We start from the raw sequence: 15,203 nt of genomic DNA, 5'->3' as shown, positions 1-15,203 counted from the left end.
AACTTTTGACCCTTATAGGGTTCTCGACAAAAGTTTCGAAATGATTTATTTATATGTGTATATGTATTACCTAGAATGCACACGCGATAATTGCATACATATACACAGAAACACACAGCCCCGCGCGGCAGCCTCTGTAATATATCAATTTAATCAAGAAATTTGTACAGTCCTCCTGCAATTCCACCTGACAGTAACTTCCACTTTAATGGGAGACAAAAGGTTGGCCTATAATTGTCGGCAGTATTTCCTTTTGATGCATTCTTAAGACCTAACACTGCTCCTCCGTTTGTCACCCAACCCGGGATTTCCTCTTCTCCATCGCTCAATGCATTAAATTGCTATGCGAACAATTTATGGCACCCGCAGACCCTTTTATAATCCCATATCCCTTCAGATCACCAGGTCCCGCTGCTTTGCACTTGCTTTTCTATTTACTCAGGTTTCTGATACTGTTTTCTGTGAAGTGGGTAGCCTTTTGCAGAGAATAAAATCTGCTTGCTTCAGGCTGCAGAGCCGTCCGTGCTTACTCCATATCTTCCCCCAAAACTGTCGACTTCCATCAACATCAGGAACTAATCTTTCACATTTCTTGATAAAATCTTTTTTGGTCGATTCTCAACCTTAGGCGCAGGAGCGGCTGTGTGGTAAGTAGTAGCTTGTTTACCAGCCACATGGTTCCGGGTTCAGTCCCACTGCGTGGCACCTTGGGCAAGTGTTTTCTACTATAGCCTCGGGCTGACCAAAGCCTTGTGAGTGGATTTGGTAAACGGAAACTGAAAGAAGCCCGTCGTATATATATATATATATATATATATATATATATATATGTGTGTGTGTGTGTGTGTGTGTGTGTGTGTGTGTGTGTATTTGTGTCTCTGTGTTCCCCGCTAGCATTGCTTGACAACCAATGCTGGTGTGTTTACGTCCCCGTCACGTAGCGGTTCGGCAAGAAGGACCGATAGAATAATTACTTGGCTTACAAAGAATAAGTCCTGCGGTCGATAAGCTCGACTGAAGGCGTTGTTGAAACCTAGTACAGATATTGTGCACTACTTCAGTTCTTCAATTGCAACATTCAGACTTTTGAATTACATATTTCTTCACTTTTTCAAATTTGCGATCATTCTTCAATTTTCATTTCCTTTTCCTGACAAGTATTGACACTACACTATTCACAGAGTTTATATCTTCTGAAATTCTCCTTTTCCACCAAGGCTGCTTATTTCCCCCTTCTATCCGTTGATCTTCCGTTCTCAATAGTTCTGAATCCCATCCTTTCTGCCACAATCCTAATTGTAGCCTTGATGCGTTTTCTTTTTATGTTAGTGTGCTGTTCTTTGTTTCAATGTTTCAATACGTTATTGACTTCACTTGTTTCTTGATTTAGTCTCCATTGGTTAGCCTTCATAAAGTCGAACACAAATTCTGTCTCTTCTACATTTAGTAGATCCAAAATCCTGTTTCTTATTATTTAGTCTTCATTGTTACTATTATAGTTACTGATTTCGATTCTTTCACGATTTACGGTAGCATATTCTCGTGAATAATTGTCTATCAATTCCACTATAATACTTTCGTCTCTCGTATGCCAAACATGAACTGAATATCATCATCATCATCATCATCATCATCATCATCATTATTATTATTATTATATTATTATTATTATTATTATTATTATTATTATTATTATTATTATTATTATTATTTCCTTCTTTCTTCAAATTTTTTTCCGTTTCTCGCCGACTGTTTTCCATACACCTAGAGCAGACAATCTCATTGTATGCATTCCCAGATTACACACGCAAATTAACAGGTAAAATAAGTATTTAAAAAAATTAATAAATATATAAATTCATGAATGAATTATTATTATTATTATTATTATTATTATATTATTATTATTATTATTATTATTATTATTATTATTATTATTATTATGAGAGAGAGCAGTGCATGCCATCAAAGTGACACTGGGGTAAAATATACGAAGCCCAGTATACACATCATGACTACCTGTCTGATAAGGGTACACTAGGCACATGCATCACGACCATATGTGCGCGACACATATCAAGATATGTATCTCATATCAAGATAAACAGCACATGACCCTGCAGGTGGGCCCCACTGCATCAGGGCATTTATTATTATTATTATTATTATTATCATTATTATTATTATTATTATTATTATTCAGTAGTTTTATTTTTATAGCGTGCTTTCACTTCACTACCGAGCGCAGCTCTGTGTGCCTTGGGTATGTGCTGTGATTTGTTGTGATGCTCTGATGGTTATTGTATGGAAAGTGTTCTGCGTAGGATGTGTGCAGTGCCTAGTAGTGCAATTTTCTGTATGTTATATGTGTTTGTAAGTCCTGGTGTTTTTGTTATGTATTTGTCTGAATATTTTTTTATCATGCCTAATGCACCTACTATGATAGGAATTGTTTCTGTCTTCAGATTCCACATTCTAGTTACCTCTATTTCCAGGTCTTTGTATTTTGAGAGTTTCTCCATTTCTTTTAGAGACACGTTGTCATCTGCCGGTATTGATACATCAATTAGAAAGCATGTTTTTCTTCATGATCTCTGACAACTATATCTGGTCTGTTGGCCTTAATTTCTCTATCTGTGTGTATCGGCATATCCCAGAGTATGGTTGCTTTCTCGTTTTCTGTGACCTTTTCTGGTGTGTGCCTATACCATCTTTTTTCTGTTGTTATTCCATAATGTTGGCATAGCTTCCAATGTATGTAGGTTCCAACTTTGTCATGTCTGTGAATATATTCCTTCATAGCCACGACTGGGCAGCTAGAGATAATATGATTTATTGTTTCTTGTCCATCTCCACATATTCTGCAGTTACTTGTAATATTTCTTTTCATTACATGTTTTTGGTAATTTCTGGTGATTATTATTATTATTATTATTATTATTATTATTATTATTATTATTATGTTTTTTCCTTCTTTATTCAAATTTTCTTCCGTTTCTCGCCGAGTGTTTTCCATACACCTAGGGCAGAGAAGGGCATTGTATGCATTCCCAAATTACACGCGCAAATTCACAGATAAAATATGTATTTAAAAATTAATAAATAAATAAATTCATGGATGGATGTTATTTTCATAGCGATAGTGCTCTTCTCAGTACATGAGCCGTTCCAGTTAATACGATTTTTTGCACTTCCTGTAGGGATGGTAGGCCGGGAATCATTTTCAAATAGGTTTCAGTACCTTTTTTTTATCATTCCTAGAGATCCTACAATAACTGGTACTGTAGTCGCCTTGAGGTGCCACATTTTTTCAATTTCTATTAGCAGGTCTTTATATTTACTAATCTTGTCAAATTCTTTCGCCGCTATATTGTGATCACAGGGAATACTCATGTCAATTAATAAACACTTCCTTTTTGTCTGATCTTTTATAATAATATCCGGTTTATTAGCTTTTATAGTCCTGTCGGTCTACACGGGGAAGTCCCATAGAATCGATACATTTTCTCCCTCAGTCACAGCTTCAGGATGATGTTTATACCATTTGTCTGCGGTTTTGATTTTATAATGCCGACATATTGTCCAATGAAAATACTGGTCGAACACTGGAGTCGATGTAACCGATTTATCTCCTCCCTAAAAACTTGCTGGCCTTGAGCCAAAATTTGAAACTATTATTATATGTTTTTACACATATAATAAATATTCTAGTATAGCTTTGAGACAGGTTACCAACCATTCACCAATGATTTAAAATTATCGCTTTATTTGATTGCTTTTTTATGATACATATTTAGATTTTTTTTTTAATATTTAATCAATTTCATCCTAAGCTGTTATGCTTCCAAATTTGAAGTATAATTTACTGCATAGAAACTATTCCCTTACGGTCAAAATTCTCAGTCGATAGCAAAACAGAGGTCAGCTTAGAAGACAAAACAGTTCTATAGAAATGTCTTGTAGCAGCTGCATAAGGAACAATAGAAATGTATCAAAGTTAATGGCAATAGTGTCGAAAATTTTAAATAGATGTAGAAAAATAACATAGCTTTAATATGGAAGTACTCTTTTCCCGCCATCATATCATTAATTATGCAAATACTTCACAGTTCGTATACATACATATGTGTGTATATCTTTATATATATATATATATATATATATATATATATATATATATAATATATATATATATATATAAAACACAGGTATCCCCTTCGATCATGAATGAGCATAGGATTGAACCTAGAAAGTTCCCCTCCGAGGCACATTTCCGTCAAGGCTGTTTATGGAAGATCAGCAGTCACACACGCATAACGGTCTCCTCTCACCTTGCCACCGATGTTATGCAAGGGAAGGGCAAATGCTGATAAGGCTTGGTGCCAGTGACGTCGCAATTCATCAACCCCAGGACTCAACTGCTACTTATTTTATCGACTCTGGAATAATGAAAGCAAAGTCGACCTCGGCAGTATTTGAGCTCAGAACATAGCGACGGGCGAAATGCCGCGAAGCATTTTGCCCGGCGAACAAAGGATTCTGCCATATTATTCAGAAATGGTAGTTTGAATCTTCAAGTACTTGGTATAACTACGTGTAGAAAGATAGCTTGAGTCGAAGAGTGCAAAATGTTATGAGATTTTCCAATTCCAATAGATAAGAAGATAGAAAATAATAAGCCGGATATAACAATAATAGACAAGCAAAAGCGATTTTACTTCCTGATTGATTCCTCATGTCCGTTAGATGCCAGGATTGTAAATAAAGCAGATGAAAAATAAGAAAGAAATATAACACCTTAAAATCTAAAATTGCAAGAATTTGAAGTATGAAAACTGTAAAGGCTGTGCCTGTAATAATAAATGCATTAAGGACCGTGAGTAATGACATAGACAAATGGTTGAAGGCTATCGTAATGGAATGTCAGGTACAGTCTTTAGAGAAGGTTTTGCGTTTTAGGGACAGGAAAGATTATCAGAAGTGTTTTGAGAACTTGAAAGATTATTGGATTATTAACAGCTTGGGGATATCTAATTTTACAGGCTGTAATCCGTTACGCACGTAAATTCTACAGGGAATAAACCCAATCCTTTGTCAAGTCGAGCAACAGCAGCAACAAGAACAGCAAAAGCAGCAAGAACAACAACAAAAGCAGCAGCAGCAGCGACAGCGAACAACAACAACAACAACATCAATAGCAACAAGAAAACAAAGAAGAAGAATGGTTTCAAATTTTGGCACAAGGTCAACAATTCCAAGGAGGTGGGCGTGTGGATTGCATCGGCCCCGAAACGATGAAAGGTAAAGTTAGCCACAGTGGAATCTGAACTCAGAACATAAAGACGGATGAAATCCGGCGCAGCATTTGGTCCGACGTGCTAACGATTCCACCATAATAATAATAATAATAATAATAATAATAATAATAATAATAATAATCTGGTGTCTATTTTAATGGCCTACGAATATATACAATGAGCTCCTCTGCCCTAGGTATCAGGAAGACACACGACAAGAAATGGAAATAAAATTGAAAGAAGGTGTTAATAATAATAATAGTAATAAAGTGTTCCCATTGATAAAAATATATCTGTTAAGGAATTTGAAAAAATTAAGTAAATATATATCAGTCATACTGTAACATCCTAGGCCGCTGGTGATCGGCAAGTGATAATAGCAAACATGCAAATTAAAAGTAAATGATAATAATAATAATAATAATAATAATAATAATAATAATATAATAATAATAATAATAATAATAATAATAATAAAATTCTTTCTACTATAGGTACAAAGCCTGAAAATTTGAGGGTGGGCGCTAGTCAATTACATCGACTTCATTACTTGACTGGTACTTTATTTCATCAGCTCAGAAAGAACGAAGAAAAAGATTAACCTCGCCCGAATTTGCAGTCTTTAAATAAAATTTAACTAAATTAAATCTCATGAAATTAACTTATTAACAAATAACGTGTGTTTGTTCTCTGTTCTATAGTATCCAAGCATTCTACTCTATATGCTTCTCACAGGGTTCGCCAACAATACAAGGGAAATGAAAGGCAATGCTTCAGCACACAGACTAGACGAACCGACCAAATATTTTCACAAAATACGTGTAGCAACGACCAATATAAATTAGTTTTCCTGGACATGTTAAACAATTGCTCGGTTATATATATAATATATCTTATGTATTGGCTTAAGTTTTTCATTGTTTGATTTGCCTAATAGTGGTTTTGTCTCTAATTTAATATAATATATATATATATATATATATATACATATATATATATAATATATATATATATATATATATATATATATATATATATATATAATATATATATATATATTATATATATATATATATATATATATATATATATATATATGTACTCGTGTGTGTGTGCGTGTGTGTTTGTCTGAGTGAGTGAGTGCAAGATGACGCAATGAAGGATGGATGGCGTGTAATAAACAGTGGATAACGGAAAGATGGAGAAGCTGAAACAGTAAATATTATGTGTGATAATCACTCTCGCAGTATGTCTTTCCGCGCATAGATACAAATGAAGCTTGGGGGCACTTCCGTTTAAAGTTGCAGGAAAGGCGTTACATTTATCTAATCTTGGTTTTAAGTAATCGAGTGCACCGCGTACATGTGTATGTGTGCTTATGTGTGTGCGTGTGTGCGTATATGTGTATAGTGTATGCTTTCGATTAAGCAAGATATTATATAAGTATGTTTGTTTTTCTATATGTCTTTCACTGTGAGTGTATGAATGTATGTGTATATATATGTGCAAGTGTGTGTGTGTGAGAGCGAGAGGGAAATAGTGTACAGATCTCTCAATATATATATATATTGGTATATATATAGGTATACATATATATATATATATATATATATATATATATATATATAGTTAAAAATGTATTAATATACATACACACATTTATACATATATATCCACACGTGTAAGCATATATGCATAAATATATGTGAATACACACACACATACTAATACATACACACAATCTTCACAAGCATCCATGTGTATATTAACATACGTATCCACAACCACGCTCGCAGAAGTTCATACATACAGAGATATACGCAAATATAATTATATTTGTGTATGGATAGATGGATGGATGGATGGATGGCTCAATGGCTGGAAGGAGAGATGGATGGATGAATGGATGTATTTATATATGTATGTACGTATGTATATTCGTGATGCACCTATTTACAGCCATATCCGACTAGATATTTCAGTTACGTAACTGGTGAAAATGAAACAGAAGGAAATTAGCTGTTAGGCTACAGTTCTAAGAATATGGTTTTATAATATCAAGTATACAAACAGACATACATATCTATTCATTCATTCAACTATATATACGAGTGGGGTGCTGAAAAGATCACATGGCTTAGAAAAACTGAAGGACCGCTGCAATAAGTGTGTGAGTCTGAGAGAGGAATTTGAGTTCTTAAGGACTCACATTTGAATACAAACTGTAAAACCCTACCAAAAATGTTTTTTCTCTCCCACTCTCCAAAATATTTTTTCTAATATTTCTAGTATTTCATAGGATCGATACATCGAAACCGGTAATATTTTATTAAACATTCCCTACAATATACTTCTGTGCATTTTCCAAGTTTATTTACTTTTTGTAACTATATATATATATATATATATATATATATAGGCGTGGCTGTGTGGTAAGTAGCTTGTTTACGAACCACATGGTTCCGGGTTCAGTCCCATTGCGTGGCACCTTGGGCAAGTGTCTTCTACTATAGCCTCGGGCCGACCAAAGCCTTGTGAGTGGATTTGGTAGACGGAAACTGAAAGAAGCCCGTCGTATATATGTATATGTATGCGTGTCTATGTTTGTGTGTCTGTGTTTGTCCCCCCTAGCATTGCTTGACAACTGATGCTGGTGTGTTTACGTCCCCGTTACTTAGCGGTTCGGCAAAAGAGACTGATAGAATAAGTACTGGGCTTACAAAAGAATAAGTCCCGGGGGTCGAGTTGCTCGACTAAAGGCGGTGCTCCAGCATGGCCGCAGTCAAATGACTGAAACAAGTAAAAGAGAAAAGAGAAAAGAGTATACACGAGTGGAGTGTTGAAAAGTTTTTGGCTTTAAAAATTATGCGAAAGTATCATCGTCCGTCTTTGTGCAAGAAATGAGTGACAATGAACAATTATATACGAGGGCGGAGTGCTGAAAAATTCTTGGCTTTGGGTAAAAAGAAATACATGAGGATCAGTTAATTATTATATTTATGCAACGTAGTGTCCTCTCAGATTCACACACTTATTGCAGCAGTCATTCAGGTTTTCTACGCCCTGTAAAAGAACTCGAAAGGATGGACCGCCAAGCAGGCCTTTCATGATACTCCGAAAGCCAGGAAATTTTCGGCACTCGTAGACACATTCTTGCATTAATGCTAAGGTGCTTACACCACTTCCTTAATTCGAGATCCACCATAAGCATTTTCCACTCAGTATTACTCTTTTACTCTTTTAGTATTTTACTTGTTTCAGATATTTGACTGTGGCTATGCTGGAGCACCGCCTTTAGTCGAGAAAATCGACCCCAGGACTTATTCTTTGTAAGCCTAGTACTTATTCTATCGGTCTCTTTTGCCGAACCGCTAAGTTACGGGAACGTAAACACACAACCATCGGTTGTCAAGCGATGTTGGGGGGATAAACACAGACACACAAACATATATAGAAACAACTATATATACATACATATATACGACGGGATTCTTTCAATTTTTGTTTACTAAATCCACTCAAGGCTTTGGTCGGCCCGAGGTTATAGTAGAAGACACTTGCCCAAGGTGCCACGTAGTGGGATTGAACCCGGAACCATGTGGTTCGTAAGGAAACTACACAGCCACTCCTACGCCTGTTCAATAATCCATCAATGTATAAGTTCCACAAGGATCAATAGCAAACCACTTCCGTTTGCAATCTTCGTTGATGATTTTTTACACCTGCAAACATATACTATTCCCTTAAACTGATAACGCCATGTTGTTTGTAACGATGCGATAGACAGGAAAATGTAATACCATAGCTACAATCTTACACAGAAGACGTAGCAGGATAAACATTACTGGAAATATAATTTCAGCCATGAATGTATGACACAACAGTTGTACCAATAAAAATAACTTTCTGGAGTATTTTCTTCTACTTTGGACACTGGCGACTAGCTCTTACAGAATGCCGCCAAAATGTATATGATACTGAGTATAATTGTCGGAATAATCATAAAATGTAGACGGGTATGTGTTGAATATACGTCTCCTATATATATAATATAGGTGTAGAAGACTTAGAGCTAAAAAAATTTGGAAAAAGGATGATAAAACCATTATTTTGAAAGGCCAAATGAGAAGTTCTACGAACGCCTAAGAAAAAAGCTGTCACTTTCTACATATCTCCTCTCCTCTTCTCTATGACTCCTTTACTCTGTGACTTAGTTTCTCTCTCTCTCTTTCTCTTTCTCTTTCGCCAAGCGCGCTTCCAGTTTTGCAGCCATTGGCAATTGGGAGCCACCATGCCAAAATCGGAAGATTTGTGATTTTTCTTGGAATAAATACAGCAGAGATTTCTCGTTGTTTTCTACCGCCGTTCTACTTTTAGTTTATTCTGCAAGAATCTTGCTCCACTGAGCGCGCGCTCCCTTGCAGCACAAGACGTATGCAACCGTAAGAAAGAGTGCAATGGTTCATACGATATTTTACTGATCAAATAAGTCTTTATTTTCTTTAATGCAAATAAATGAAAGATCTTCGAACTGCGAATTAAAACCAATAGTGGTGGATGATAGCAGGTTTATTTTTCTCTCGTCTATAAATATTAGGAAGATAATGAAATAGCAATTAGAGTTTCTCCATTTTAATGTTTGGAAGTGAACCGGGGAGGATGAAAATTCCAATATAACTACTAATTTAGTTATGACGCTTCGATCTAATAAATATTTCTATTTATTTTGTGGCTGATATTTAAGGGAGACATTAGGGGGAAGAAATTACATTTTTGGCTATTTGAGGAAGAAAACATTTTTAATTTAGTTAGATCGGAAGCTTATCTCAAGACATATTTTGACAAATAATTTTTCCATATCCAAAATATGGAATATATAGCTTCGAATTCAGAACGACTAGGAAAAAGTAATTAAAACATTGGCACAAACTCATTGGCGACATTTTATATTCTTCCTGTTTTCGTAGAGCTTCACAAAGAAGAACAAAACTAGAATTAAAAAAGAAGAAAATATCTATCTATCAGGCTTTTTATCAGTCTCTCCGTTCATCTCTCTCTCTCTCTCCTTCTCTCTCTATCTATCTATCTCCCTACCTATCTGTCTGTTTGTCTGTCTTTCCGCCCGTCTGTTCGTCTGTCTGTCTGTCTATCTATCTATCTATCTATCTATCTATCTCTCTCTCTATCTATCTATCTATCTATCTTTCTCTCTCTCTCTCACACAGACACACACACACTCTGTCTATCAATCGGTCCATCTATATATCTATTTGTCTATCCATCTATCTATCTATTTATCTGCCTGTCAGTCTATTCATCTACCTATCTGTTCATGTGTGTATGTGTGCGTGTGTGTGTGTGTGTGTATGTGCGTCAATACTTATGTATACATGTATATATAGTTTTAAAATCGAAACCGTTTCCTCTTCAATCACATCTGCATTCTAACTTCGTATGTATATGTAGTATTTGTGTAAGCAATCCACAAAATTTGAAAATACGGGAAAATACTTTTTGCAGAGTATTAACAAATCAAAACAGGGACTGGAATGATTTATCTATCAGTTTATCTCCATATACATTCTTCATGCTTATATACATACACACCACATGTACCAGTGGTGTATAATGGTTGCTGCAACAGAATGCGCTTTAAATTGGTTTTCATAAAACCCCGAGAAACAACAGACCTTTCGCGGTTTCTTTTGGGTCTGTGTACAACCATTTTAAATACAATATCCCAACGCGCTAGTTGCAGTAATGGATAATATATATTTCTTTACTACCCACAAGGGGCTAAACACAGAGAGGACAAACAAGGACAGACAAAGGGATTAAGTCGATTACATCGACCCCAGTGCGAAACTGGTACTTTATTTATCGACCCCGAAAGGATGAAAGGCAAAGTCTACCTCGGTGGAATTTGAACTCAGAACGTAACGTCAGACGAAATACCTATTTCTTTATTACCCACAGGGGGCTAAACACAGAGGGGACAAACAAGGACAGACATAGGTATTAAGTCGATTACATCGACCCCAGTGCTTAACTGGTACTTAATTTATCGACCCCGAGAGGATGAAAGGCAAAGTCGACCTCGGCGGAATTTGAACTCAGAACGTAACGTCAGACGAAATACCGCTAAGCATTTCGCCCGGGGCGCTAACGTCTATGCCAGCTCGCCGCCATGTAATGGATAATGGATAATATAGTTACATCAATTTAACGACTTAGTAAAACTTCATGGTGAGCATTAATAAATCCTATCATATAACATGTTAACATCGATTGGTGTAAACAACAGTTGGTTGTGTTTGCATAATCACGTTACCAAACTCCAAACTCCAACCGGATGTATAAGTATTTGTTTGATACTGTGCTTTACTTTAAGCAATAATTAATTACTTCTACACCTCCAACAGAAAATCTATTCTTAAGCTGTAAGAAAATGAGGATGAAAGAAGGAAATGAAAAACGGTTCAAATATAGTCCAAATAAGAGAAAAATTTGATATCCTTTTAGTACGAAGTCGATTTTATCCTTTTTTACATTTCTGATTTTTTTTTGTTTTTACAAGATTCATAATGTGAAATCGTGTGTTGAAATTTCGAAATGGTGATATTTTTCGTCAAATAAACACACCTATTATATATTCGTTCTTCCCTTCAAATTTATATCATTATCACTCTTTTCACTCTCTCTTTTACTTGTTTCAGTCATTTTGACTGTGGCCATGCTGGAGCACCGCCTTTTAGTCGAGCAAATCGACCCCGGGACTTATTCTTTGTAAGCCCAGTACTTATTCTATCGGTCTCTTTTGCCGAACCGCTAAGTGACGGGGACGTAAACACACCAGCATCGGTTGTCAAGCAATGCTAGGGGGACAAACACAGACAAACAAACACACACACACATACATATATATATACATATATACGACAGGCTACTTTCAGTTTCCGTCTACCAAATCCACTCACAAGGCTTTGGTCGGCCCGGGGCTATAGCAGAAGACACTTGCCCAAGATGCCACGCAGTGGGACTGAACCCGGAACCATGTGGTTTGTTAGCAAGCTACTTACCACACAGTCACTCCTATTGTTCTAATTTTATGTCATTTGTCTAGATATCTTTCGCCATACACCCTGTGACCTCTTCAGCGACTCTCCACCCTATGTGCTCCTCTTGTTCTGTTTAGCTGTTGGCGACTGACGTGGCTTGACAACTGTAGACAATAAACTCTACAGAATAACACGTTGTTTTCATGATCAACAAATAAAGTCTCACCGGCTTCAATGAAATCGTTCGTTGAAAATCATTTAAATGTGATTAAACGCCTCTATTTTGTGTATGATGGTGTCATGATCACATCTTCATTTCATATTTCATGTAATATCTGTGTTTGTAAATAATTCAAGACAACTAAAATTTGTCTTCAGTTTGCTAATTGTTCATTAGTTGTAGCAGTGCTGCATAAAGATAGTGAAACGGGGGTTTGCAGATGACCGCCCCGCAAAATATACAAAAATAATACAACATGAAACATTTACATTTAATTATATTTCGAAATGTACTCCGTGTTTTAAAGTGATAATTAAGAAAGGTGAACAAAGAGAGAGAGAGGTGCAGAGAAAGAGAAAGATATATATATAGAGAGAGTGGTAGATAGAGGGAGGGGTAGACAGAGAGAGAGAGGTAGAAAGAAGGAAATCTAGTTCGTAGATATTAAAGCAAATTCTAAGCTGGGCTCGAACATGCGGACGATATTATTACATTGAACAGTTGTTAATTAAAGCAGGAGAAAGATAATTAACGCAGATGCTACAAACTACGATACACGCGCGCACACACACACACACACACAGAATTAAATCCGCACATGTATGTAAATATTTAAGTATTACATCAATAAATATATGAAAAAATACATATCCATACGAACATATATATATATTTTATATATATAGAGAAATTATATGAGCATATGAAATAATATATAAGGCAAAAGACAAACCTATCACATAATTAAAAAAAGGAAGACAAAAACTTTATCAAAGCAGGTATTCTCTAATTTTATTCCGAATTATTTAACTTCTTCGTTGCTCTCTATATTAAATTTTTTCGTTTAATTGTATTTTCTCTAATTTTATTTTCTTCTTTTTCAAAATTTAATTTCACCGAATATTTACTTTTGGTTGTAGTTATTGTTCGACTTATTAATAAAATTTTCATTTCTTCATTCATATGTATTATTTATTATTATTATTATATTATTAATTATTATTGATTATTATTATTTATTATTATCATTATATTATTATTATTATTATTATTATTACCATTATTATTATTATTAGTTATTATATTATTATATTATTATTATTTTTTCTTATTATTAATTATTATTATTATTATTATATTATTATTATTATCTCATTATTATTATTATTATTATTATTCTATTATTATTTATTATTATTATATTATGATTATTATTATTATTATTATTATTATCATTATTTCATTATTATCATTATTATTATTATCATCATTCTTATTATTTATTATTATATTATTATTATATTTTATTGCATTTTAGTGTGTATGTTTTTTTTTTAGTAGCTTATTATATAAAGACTCATTACTAAGAGATTCTTTCGTTAATTAACGTATCTTTAATTGCATATTGGAGGAAGGAAAAAAAAAAAAGATATCAAAACCGACTGCCACAAAGAAACTCACACTCACACACACACACACACACACACACACACACACACACACACACACACACACACACACACACACACACACACACACACACACAAACGAACCACCTTACTAAAAGACATGGCGTTGAAGACAAAAAACAAAGAAATAACGAAACACCTGTATAAATATATAAATAAATAGTATAAAATATCATCAAATGAAATAAGCTATTTCCTCATGATATTATCGGAGTAATTGGAAACTAAGAAAAGAAACGAACCAAATCAAAATACTTTGCAATGATTATTTCCCTTGCTTTCGTTATGAAACTATATAGAATAGTTTCTTTTTTTTTTTAAAGGAAAACAAGGTATTTGATTCTGTTTGGGGAGTTAAATTTTATTTAGAGTTTCTTTTTGTTTTTGGTCGAAATAAATTTAAAGGAATCTATCAACCATCGTACAAACAATAACTCTGAGCACCTTTTCAAACTCCACCCATCTAACACCCGTGGACATATTTACAAAGTAAGAAAACAGCACAGCTCCCATGACTTCAGGAAACATTTTTTTCACGCTGAGAGTTGCTGAAGCATGGAACAAACTGCCGGCATCAGTTGTTAGTTGTCGGAGCACTGCATCCTTCAAAACTTCCATGCTTCTGAGATTCGCCAACACTACACTTGATTTTCTCCCCTCCATACACAAACAAGCATGTATCTGACTCATACATTGTGTCGCTTTCCAGACATTTTACATTACTGCATGTACTTGATATGCACTTTCTGGCAGTGTGGTGTGCTCCTGAGCACTGTATACAATAATTTATTATATTATTATTATATGAATATATAAACAGCATTTGCAATATGAAACCGAAGAAATGCATACATATTGCACATGTACTATATCCAAGATAAATGTGGGTATGTCTGTGGATATGTATATACGGATTCGCTCTCTCTCTTCTCACCTATCTTTCTCTATTATCTATATATATATATATATTAATGTGTGTGGGTAGAAAAGAGAAGTATATGGATATAAAGTTAGAGAGATAGGTATGTATATATATATATATATATACATATATATATATATATATATATAATGTGTGTGTAGAAGAGAAGTTTATGGATATAAAGTTAGAGAGATAGGTATGTATATATAATATATAATAATATATTATACATATATA

This window comes from Octopus sinensis, linkage group LG15, assembly GCF_006345805.1.
Source record: "Octopus sinensis linkage group LG15, ASM634580v1, whole genome shotgun sequence".
In the NCBI taxonomy this organism is placed as follows: domain Eukaryota; kingdom Metazoa; phylum Mollusca; class Cephalopoda; order Octopoda; family Octopodidae; genus Octopus; species Octopus sinensis.
The sequence above is the reverse complement of the archived record's forward strand: the minus strand, read 5'-3'. Positions refer to the sequence as shown.